The sequence below is a fragment of the Eriocheir sinensis genome, chromosome 34 (assembly GCF_024679095.1).
Source record: "Eriocheir sinensis breed Jianghai 21 chromosome 34, ASM2467909v1, whole genome shotgun sequence".
Taxonomy (NCBI): Eukaryota; Metazoa; Arthropoda; class Malacostraca; order Decapoda; family Varunidae; genus Eriocheir; species Eriocheir sinensis.
Genome location: NC_066542.1, coordinates 3,205,717 through 3,215,716, shown reverse-complemented (window position 1 = coordinate 3,215,716; position 10,000 = coordinate 3,205,717). Strand labels below are relative to the sequence as shown.

Here is a 10,000-nt window from a genome sequence, read left to right as displayed (position 1 = left end):
CTCAATTTCTGCAACATTCGCGGTCTTCGCTCTAATTTTCATTCTGTGGAACATCATCTCTCCTCCTCTAAACCTCACCTTCTCTTCCTCACCGAAACACAGGTTTCTGAGGCTACTGACAGCAATCTCTACTCTCCTCCTACTATCTCTATCCTAAATTTCAATCCAAAGCTGGATGTTGCGCCTACGTGCGCAACGACATCACTTGCTCTCGTGCCCACGACCTTGACTCTTCTGAATTTTCCACCATCTGGTTAAGACTTCACTGTCATTCTATTACTAAATACATCTGTGCTGTTTATCTCTCACCTAACTCTACCAACTATGTAAAATTCTTTGACTATTTGAATTCTAAACTGGAGCACATCTTGACCCACTCTCCCTTCGCTGAAATCTCCATCCTAGGAGATTTCAATGTTCACCACCAGCTTTGGCTTTCATCCTCTTTCACTGACCATCCTGGTGAACAAGCCTACAACTTTGCTATCCTCAACGACCTAGAGCAGTTGGTCCAGCACCCTACACGTATTCCCGACCGTCTTGGAGATCGGCCCAACATTCTAGACCTCTTCCTTACCTCAAACCCTTCTGCTTATTCTGTCAAACTGTTCTCTCCGTTGGGCTCCTCCGATCACAATCTTATTTCTGCATCCTGTCCTATCGCTCCTGTACACCCTCTGGACCCACCGAAGAGGCGATGCTTCTGGCATTTTGCTTCAGCTCGGTGGGACGACCTGAGGATGTAGCCTACTTTTCCGATTTCCCGTGGAATGATTATTGCTTCCAGGATAGAGACCCCTCTGTGTGTGCTCAGCGCATCACAGAGGTGATTGTCTCTGGAATGGAGGCATACATTCCTCGTTCTTTCTCTACTCCTCACGCTGCCTGTTATAAAGATTCTTCAAAATGATGTTTTCTATGCCCTCTCTGGCCTCAATCCTCAGAAGGCTTATGGACCTGATGGAGTGCCTCCTATTGTCCTTAAAAACTGTGCCTCCGTGCTGTCACCCTGCCTGGTTAAACTCTTTCGCCTCTGCCTGTCAACATCTACCTTTCCTTCTTGCTGGAAGTATGCCTTCATACAGCCTGTACCTAAGAAGGGTGACCGCTCCAATCCCTCAAACTACCGTCCTATTGCTTTACTTTCTTGTCTATCTAAAGCTTTTGAATCAATCCTTAACCAGAAGATTCAAAAGCACCTTTCCACTTCTGACCTTCTATCTGATCGCCAGTATGGGTTCCGCAAGGGGCGTTCTACTGGTGATCTCCTAGCCTTCTTAACTGACTCTTGGTCATCCTCTCTTAGCCGTTTCGGTGAAACTTTTGCTATTGCGCTGGACATATCAAAAGCTTTTGATAGGGTCTGGCACAAATCTTTGCTTCCTAAACTACCCTCCTACGGTTTCTATCCTTCTCTCTGTACCTTTATCTCCAGTTTCCTTTCTGACCGTTCTATTTCTGCCGTGGTAGACGGTCACTGTTCTTCCCCTAAATCTATTAACAGTGGTGTCCCACAGGGTTCTGTCCTATCTCCACTCTTTTCTGTTGTTCATTGATGATCTTCTTTCCAAAACGAACTGTCCTATCCATTCCTACGCCGATGATTCCACTCTGCATTATTCAACTTCTTTTAATAGAAGACCCACCCTTCAGGAACTTAACGACTCAAGGCTGGAGGCTGCAGAACGCTTAGCCTCAGACCTTACTATTATTTCCGATTGGGGCAAGAAGAACCTGGTGTCCTTCAACGCCTCAAAAACACAGTTTCTCCACCTATCCACTCGACACAATCTTCCAAACAACTATCCCCTATTCTTTGACAACACCCAGCTATCACCTTCCTCAACACTAAACATCCTCGGTCTATCCTTAACTCAAAATCTCAACTGGAAACTTCATATCTCATCTCTTACTAAATCAGCTTCCTCGAGGCTGGGCATTCTGTACCGTCTCCGCCAGTTCTTCTCCCCTGCACAGTTGCTGTCCATATACAGGGGCCTTGTCCGCCCTCGTATGGAGTATGCATCTCGTGAGGGGGGGCTCCACTCACACAGCTCTTCTGGACAGAGTGGAGGCTAAGGCTCTTCGTCTCATCAGCTCTCCTCCTCATACTGATAGTCTTCTACCTCTTAAATTCCGCCGCAATGTTGTCTCTCTATCTTCTATCGATATTTCCACGCTGACTGCTCTTCTGAACTTGCTAACTGCATGCCTCCCCCTCTCCCGCGGCCCCGCTGCACTCGACTTTCTACTCATGCTCATCCCTATACTGTCCAAACCCCTTATGCAAGAGTTAACCAGCATCTTCACTCTTTCATCCCTCACGCTGGTAAACTCTGGAACAATCTTCCTTCATCTGTATTTCCTCCTGCCTACGACTTGAACTCTTTCAAGAGGAGGGTATCAGGACACCTCTCCTCCCGAAACTGACCTATCTTTCGGCCACCTCTTTGGATTCTTTTTAGGAGCAGAGTAGCGGCTTTTTTTATTAATTTTTGTTTTTTGTGTGCCCTTGAACTGTCTCCGTTGCTGTAAAAAAAAAAAAAAAAAAAAAATATATATATATATATATATATATATATATATATATATATATATATATATATATATATATATATATATATATATTCAGAACTTCCGAAAAGTTAGTCCAATGGAAAAGGTTTAAGTAGGGTAAAGATTCGTATTAGGTCCGTGCCAGTATCTCATAATCTACTTCATGAAACATCAGTATCTCTTCATATATCTTTTCTACAAACCTTCAACAGTCATGGAAACGCTTTAAAAATCCAATTCAAGGACTTTTTTTTTACTCATGAAAATAGGGATAATGTTTACGAAAGCGCGTCGCCTCCCCTGGTGCTGGCCGCGGCGGACCTGCAGCCGCCGCAGCCGTAAAATAGCTCGCAGAGGGCTTAGGGTCGGGGAGCATATTTAAACTACTCCAACCGAACTTTACGACCTACTAGCAGCCCCCTCGACCCCCCTTCTAACTACGCCCCCACACACACATGTATATGTGACTTATTTCAGCGAGGAGGTATTTCTCGCAACACCGGCTGCAGCGTCGCCGCGGCCAGCACCAGAGAAGGCGACGTTTTCGTAAACATTATCCCTATTTTCAAGAGTAAAAAAAAAAGTCCTTGAATTGGATTTTCAAAGCGTGGGTCTTTTCCGTTTGGCGTACAGCGCTAAAAGTAATTTTAATATAGATTTTTCTATGTATTTTTGTCCGTAGAATCAGAATATCACATTATTTTTTTGGAGAAATTAACAGTTTTTGAGTTATTTGCCTTTAAAGTTATTTTCTTCCTATCTATTACTGAAGGAATTCAAACTTTAAAAAGTCGTAATATTCAGTATTCCGTTTGCAAACCTTAAGGAGTCATGGAAACGCTTTGAAAACCCAATTCAAGGACTTTATTTTTACTCCTGAAAATATGGGATAATGTTTACGAAAGCGCGTCGCCTCTGGTGCTGGCCGCGGCGAGGCTGCAGCGGGTGTTGCGAGAAATACCTCCTCGCTGAAATAAGTCACATATACATGAGGGGGGGGTCCAGGGAGGGGCGTAGCCCCCCCTGGTTATTAGGGGGGGTCGAGGGGGGCGCAGCCCCCCCGTTAGTAGGTCGTAAAGTTCGGTTGGAGTAGTTTAAATATGCTCCCCGACCCTAAGCCCTCTGCGAGCTATTTTGAGGCTGCGGCGGCTGCAGCGTAAAGGAAAATAACTTAAAAACTGTTCGTTTCTCCATAAAACGGTTGTCATATTCGGATTCTACGGACAAAAATACATAAGAAAATCTATATTAAAATTAATTTTAGCGCTGTACGCCAAACGGAAAAGATCCCAAAGCGTTTCCATGACTGTTGAAGGTTTCTAGAAAAAAAATATATGAAGAGATACTGATGTTTCAAAAGGTAGGTAATGAGATACTGGCACGGACCTAAAACGAATCTTAACCTCAAGTAGTTTTATAGAAGTGGTTTTACGTATACCACCACCACCACCACCACCACCACCACGGTCATCATCACCACGCCCGGTACCACCAGGCCCAGTAAAAGAACGATTTATAAATTCTGGGAAATATGAGAGAAAAAGATAAAATCAATATAGAGAAACTAAATCAGATATAAGACCCAGACCCGGACCACAAGACCACAATATCAAGACCACATCAGGAAGTGCCGATTCAAAGGCAAGACTTCCGCAATCTACCTGAACCTGAACCTGAGGTGCCTGCCACGGGCCCTTCACTCCTGAGGCATCTGGGGGGATCCAAGATGTGTCACAAGAACACTGATGCAAGTAATATTTTTTCCTTTACATCGTTCAAGCAAGACTCTATAATATAGAGTCTTGCCCGTCTTCTGGGATGTGTTAACCTCCTCTATTGCTAAGTCCTGCGGAATGTTTGCCATCACTCAGAACATTGAAAGTGATGGTAAAAATCTCAGTACTTATTGCACTGGTTGAATTCTAGTGCCAAATGTAGCATGCAGTTTTGAAGTCTGACGCCAACTGCAAAATTGAAACCAAAAACATGATAAGGATCTCGTTTGCATAGTCAACACAGGTTGGACGGACACTTGACACGCAAGAGAAAAGAAGCAGGAATAGGTATTTAGATTGAGGTTGACAGTACGTCTGTAACGTTGAGAAACAAAGTCTGAGATAAACTGCGAGGTGGATACTAAAGTAGTCTTTTAAGGTTGACAACAAAACAAATATGACTGAAATTTACAGTAAAACTGAAACTGCCAGAAAGACTGTGATGTAATGTTGATAGACGGATTGTGCGGTTGACAGTCACTGTGTGGTTGACAGACGGGCTATGAAGTTAATTGGCACTGTAAGGTTGACAGACACTGCAAGATTGACACTGAAATTGATTGGCACTGTGAGATTGACATCGTGAGACGGGTTGACACTGAGTTTAACACTATGAAATCGATACACTGTGAGGTTGATTGGTACTGTTATGTTGACAAACTGTGAGGTTCATTGGTACTGTGAGATTGAACAGAGTGTGAGTTTGATAGAAAAGTGAGGTTGAGAGACACTGTAAGGTTGGCAGACAAAAAGGTTGACACACTGTGAGGTTGACAGACACTGAAGTTGACATACCTTGTGAGATTGACAGTGAGGTTGACAGACACTGAGGTTGACATATCTTGTGAGATTGACACAGTTAGGTTGACAGACACTGAGGCTGAAACACTGTGAGGTTGAATGACACTGTGAAATTGAATAACACTGTGAGGTGGAATGACACTGTGAGGTTGAATGACACTGTGAGGTTGGTAGGCACTGTGAGGTCGAATGACACTGTGAAGTTGACATACACTGTGAAGTCGACATAGTGTGAGGTTGACATACACTGTGAAGTTGACATACTGTGAGGTTGACACACACTGTGAGATTGAATGACACTGAGGTTGACAAACGCTGTGAGGTTGAATGACACTGTGAGGTTGAATGACACTGTGAGGTTGAATGGCACTGTGAGGTTGAATGACACTGTGAGGTTGAATGGCACTGTGCGGTTGAGACATTGAGGTTGAATGACACTGTGAGGTTGACACACTGTGAGACTGAATGACACCGTGAGGTTGACACTCTGTAAGGTTGAATGACACTGTGAGGTTGACACATTGTGAGGTTGAATGACACTGTGAGGTTGAATGACACTGAGGTAGACACTGTGAGGTTGACACACTGTAAGGTTGAATGACACTGTGAGGTTGAATGATACTGTGAGGTTGACACATTGCGAGGTTTTATGACACTGTGAGGTTGACACACCGTGAGGTTGAATGACACTGTGAGGTTGACACAATGTAAGGTTGAATGACACTGTGAGGTTGACACAGTGTAAGGTTGAATGTCACTGTGAGGTTGACACACTGTAAAGTTGAATGACAATGAGGTTGAATGACACTGTGAGATTGAGGTTGACATATTGTGAGGTTGACACAATGTAAGGTTGAATGACACTGTGAGGTTGACATATTGTGAGGTTGACACAATGTGAGGTTGAATGACACTGTGACGTTGACAGATTGTGAGGTTGAATGACACTGTAAGGGTGAATGGCACTGTGGGGTTGACACACTGTAAGGTTGAATGACACTGTAAGGGTGAATGACACTGTGAGGTTGAATGACACTGTGAGGTTGAATGACACTGTGAGGTTGAATGACACTGTAAGGTTGAATGACACTGTGAGGTTGAATGACACTGTGAGGTTGAATGGCACTGTGAGGTTGAATGGCACTGTGAGGTTGAATGACACTGTGAGGTTGAATGACACTGTGAGGTTGAATGGCACTGTGAGGTTGAATGACACTGTGAGGTTGAATGACACTGTGAGGTTGAATGGCACTGTGAGGTTGAGACATTGAGGTTGAATGACACTGTGAGGTTGAGTGACACTGTGAGGTTGAATGGCACTGTGAGGTTGAATGACACTGTGAGGTTGAATGACACTGTGAGGTTGAATGGCACTGTGAGGTTGAGACATTGAGGTTGAATGACACTGTGAGGTTGAGTGACACTGTGAGGTGATTGACACCATGAGCGTGTGAGATTGGCAGACATACTTACAACAAGACTGGCCGACAGAATGGAGTGGAGACGTTGACACTTGACACACGAGGCTGTAGATTGGTGTCAAGGTCGTGACCTATTAATTACGTCTAGGCGGACGCAAAAGTAGCATGGTGGTGCCCGCGCCCGAAATGGAAGTTCTTCGGCTGAATTTGTGTTTTCTCAGACCCATTTACAGTCAATTTACTCGAAACATGGAATGAATGCTTATCAATGAATATTAGCATGTGATAAAATTGAATGTGACGATGTTGAATGTAGTCTGCCAATGACAATTTATAATTAATACATTGAATATTAGCGTAATACATAGGTATTTGTCACATGCAGCCCTATTATGACACGCCCATTGTACCCTCTCTCGTCCTCCCCTCCCTCCCTCCCTCCCACCATGACTTCCTTCACCTACGTAACCTTGCCCCCCCCCCCCCTCTCTCTCTCTCTCTCTCTCTCTCTCTCTCTCTCTCTCTCTCTCTCTCTCTCTCTCTCTCCTTCTTCTTCTTCTCCTTTTTCTTCTTCTTCTTCTCCTAATATTCATTGACAATTTACCCTGGAAGGACGGGTGACACTGTTTTTCTAGAGCCGCTGCATTCATCATTAACAAACGAAAACCCTAATGCATATTCCCAACTTCAACTCATGTCAAATTGAAGAAAACTAAACATACAAAAAAAAAAAAAAAAAAAAATGAAGAGTGCCCGACACACAACGTATTGGTGCTTCCCCGTCTCCCCCCCCCCAACCCCCCCCAACCCCCCGCCAAGGCAAGGCCTTTCCAAGGCCACTTCCCCACCCCGACCATCGCCGCCGCGCGCCATGTTTGCCGGGGCCGGCGAGTGAAATGCTCGTATAAATGTCTCTGTGTTTTCAATATGTGGATATTTATCTGCATTTTAAGGACACTATCGTGTTCATGAGAGATTTTCCTACGAATTGCAAAGTAAATTTCAGCTGTCAATGAAACAACTTTCGAGTAAAGCGAGCAAAAGTAAAACATATTATAAACATTTTTTAACATCGTCACAGTTCAACTCATCGTAAAACCATTTTCTATTTTGTTTTATCATGTTTTTACACTACATCTTGATTCTACAGTTACTGCTGAGTCTGATGGTGTCAACCGAAACTGACTATCTCGTACATGAGGTTAGCTATGGCATGTAATATAGAAACATGTCTCATTCAATCATCAGCTGCGACCTTGGCCTTGGTGCCAGCAATGCGGTACGAAAGTTTGGGCCGGCTGGTGAGGCACGTATTGATAGAGAAACCTTACGTATCAAAGTCCCTTCAATAAAGTTCCTTTATACTGCCAGTTAAAGAAACTTTCATGTATCTGATGATAATTTTTTGGTAACAATATTGTATACTAATGTTTTGTGTTAGAATCAACCACGATTATCAACAACTGCCTCTGCAAACGTGTGATATTTACTGAATGAGACGGTGACGGCAATGACATGGTTGATGAGCTTCACACTACTGTGATTAATCAACGTTTGCTGCACGCACAGCAGAGCTACGATCATATTACTGTTGTTTCTAAGAAGAAGGGGAAATTATAGAACTGAATACACTATTAACTCAATTTCACGGTGGTTGGCGCTTGGCCCCTTGTCGCACGCAGCCACTCATATAGGGTCCTATCATAAGACATTTTGCCACCCAAGAACACCTATTTGACAAGGCTTTCCTAGGAGTTGTGGGCATTTCCAGGAGTAGTTTTATGACCCTGATGGTATAAATAGATAGATAGACAGACAGACAGACAGAGAGTTAGATATATACACAGGCTTGAGCTAGTTACTGTGAGTAGTTTGACCCCTCCTCTGTACCGTGAACCTAAAGAAACACTCATTAGAACCCGACTGACCCCTTCTTTGACCTTTAGATGTGATGTGAGAAGCGAGGGTGTCTTATAATACCGACAAGATGGTTAGTATCATAAGACTTTTCGCCTCCCAAGAACATCTACTTGACAAGGCTTTCCTAGGAGTTGTGGGCATTTCCAGGAGTAGTTTTATGACCCTGGTGGTAGTGTGACCCTTCCTCTGTACTGTGAACCTATGAAACACACATTTGACAAGACTTTCCTAGGAGTTGTGGGCATTTCCAGGAGTAGTTTTATGACCCTGATGGTAGTTTGACCATTCCTCTGTACCGTGAACCTAAGAAACACACATTTGACAAGGCTTTCCTAGGAGTTGTGGGCATTTCCAGGAGTAGTTTTATGACCCTGGTGGTAGTGTGACCCTTCCTCTGTACCGTGAACCTATGAAACACACATTTGACAAGGCTTTCCTAGGAGTTGTGGGCATTTCCAGGAGTAGTTTTATGACCCTGATGGTAGTTTGACCCTTCCTCTGTACCGTGAACCTAAGAAACACACATTTGACAAGGCTTTCCTAGGAGTTGTGGGCATTTTCAGTAGTAGTTTTATGACCCTGATGGTAGTTTGACCCTTCCTCTGTACCGTGAACCCAAGAAACACACATTTGACAAGGCTTTCCTAGGAGTTGTGGGCATTTCCAGTAGTAGTTTTATGACCCTGGTGTTAGTGTGACCCTTCCTCTGTACTGTGAACCTAAGAAACGCACATTTGACAAGGCTTTCCTAGGAGTTGTGGGCATTTCCAGGAGTAGTTTTATGACCCTGATGGTAGTTTGACCCTTCCTCTGTACCGTGAACCTAAGAAACGCACATTTGACAAGGCTTTCCAAGGAGTTGTGGGCATTTCCAGGAGTAGTTTTATGACCCTGGTGGTAGTTTGACCCTTCCTCTGTACCGTGAACCTAAGAAACACACATTTGACAAGGCTTTCGTAGGAATTGTGGGCATTTTCAGTGGAAGTTTTATGACCCTGATGGTAGTGTGACCCTTCCTCTGTACCGTGAACCTAAGAAACACACATTTGACAAGGCTTTCCAAGGAGTTGTGGGCATTTTCAGTAATAGTTTTATGACCCTGATGGTAGTTTGACCCTTCCGCTGTACCGTGAACCTAAGAAACACACATTTGACAAGGCTTTCGTAGGAGTTGTGGGCATTTTCAGTAGAAGTTTTATGACCCTGATGGTAGTGTGACCCTTCCTCTGTACCATGAACCTAAGAAACACACATTTGACAAGGCTTTCCTAGGAGTTGTGGGCATTTTCAGTAGAAGTTTTATGACCCTGATGGTAGTGTGACCCTTCCTCTGTACCGTGAACCTAAGAAACACACATTTGACAAGGCTTTCCTAGGAGTTGTGGGCATTTTCAGTAATAGTTTTATGACCCTGATGGTAGTTTGACCCTTCCTCTGTACTGTGAACTTAAGAAACACACATTTGACAAGGCTTTCCTAGGAGTTGTGGGGGGCATTTCCAGGAGTAGTTTTATGACCCTGATGGTA

The 10,000-nt window shown here is 43.9% G+C and overlaps 1 long non-coding RNA gene across 10 annotated transcripts in view; it reads right to left on the bottom strand.

Moving 5' to 3' along the window:
* Nucleotides 1–7,314: 7,314 nt before the first annotated feature.
* The window catches only part of LOC127006899 (uncharacterized), a 5,744-nt gene continuing 3,058 nt past the window's right edge, over nucleotides 7,315–10,000 (bottom strand). For 2 of the 10 annotated variants that reach the window (XR_007759880.1, XR_007759885.1), the window contains exons 2-3: nucleotides 8,777–10,000; nucleotides 7,321–8,672 (exon numbers count right to left, since the gene is read on the bottom strand). The exon at nucleotides 8,777–10,000 is cut by the window's right edge. This is a non-coding gene — a long non-coding RNA (uncharacterized LOC127006899). Of the gene's footprint in view, nucleotides 8,673–8,776 lie in introns of all 10 variants that reach the window. The other 8 variants (XR_007759878.1, XR_007759882.1, XR_007759886.1 and 5 more) reach the window with 7 other exon arrangements.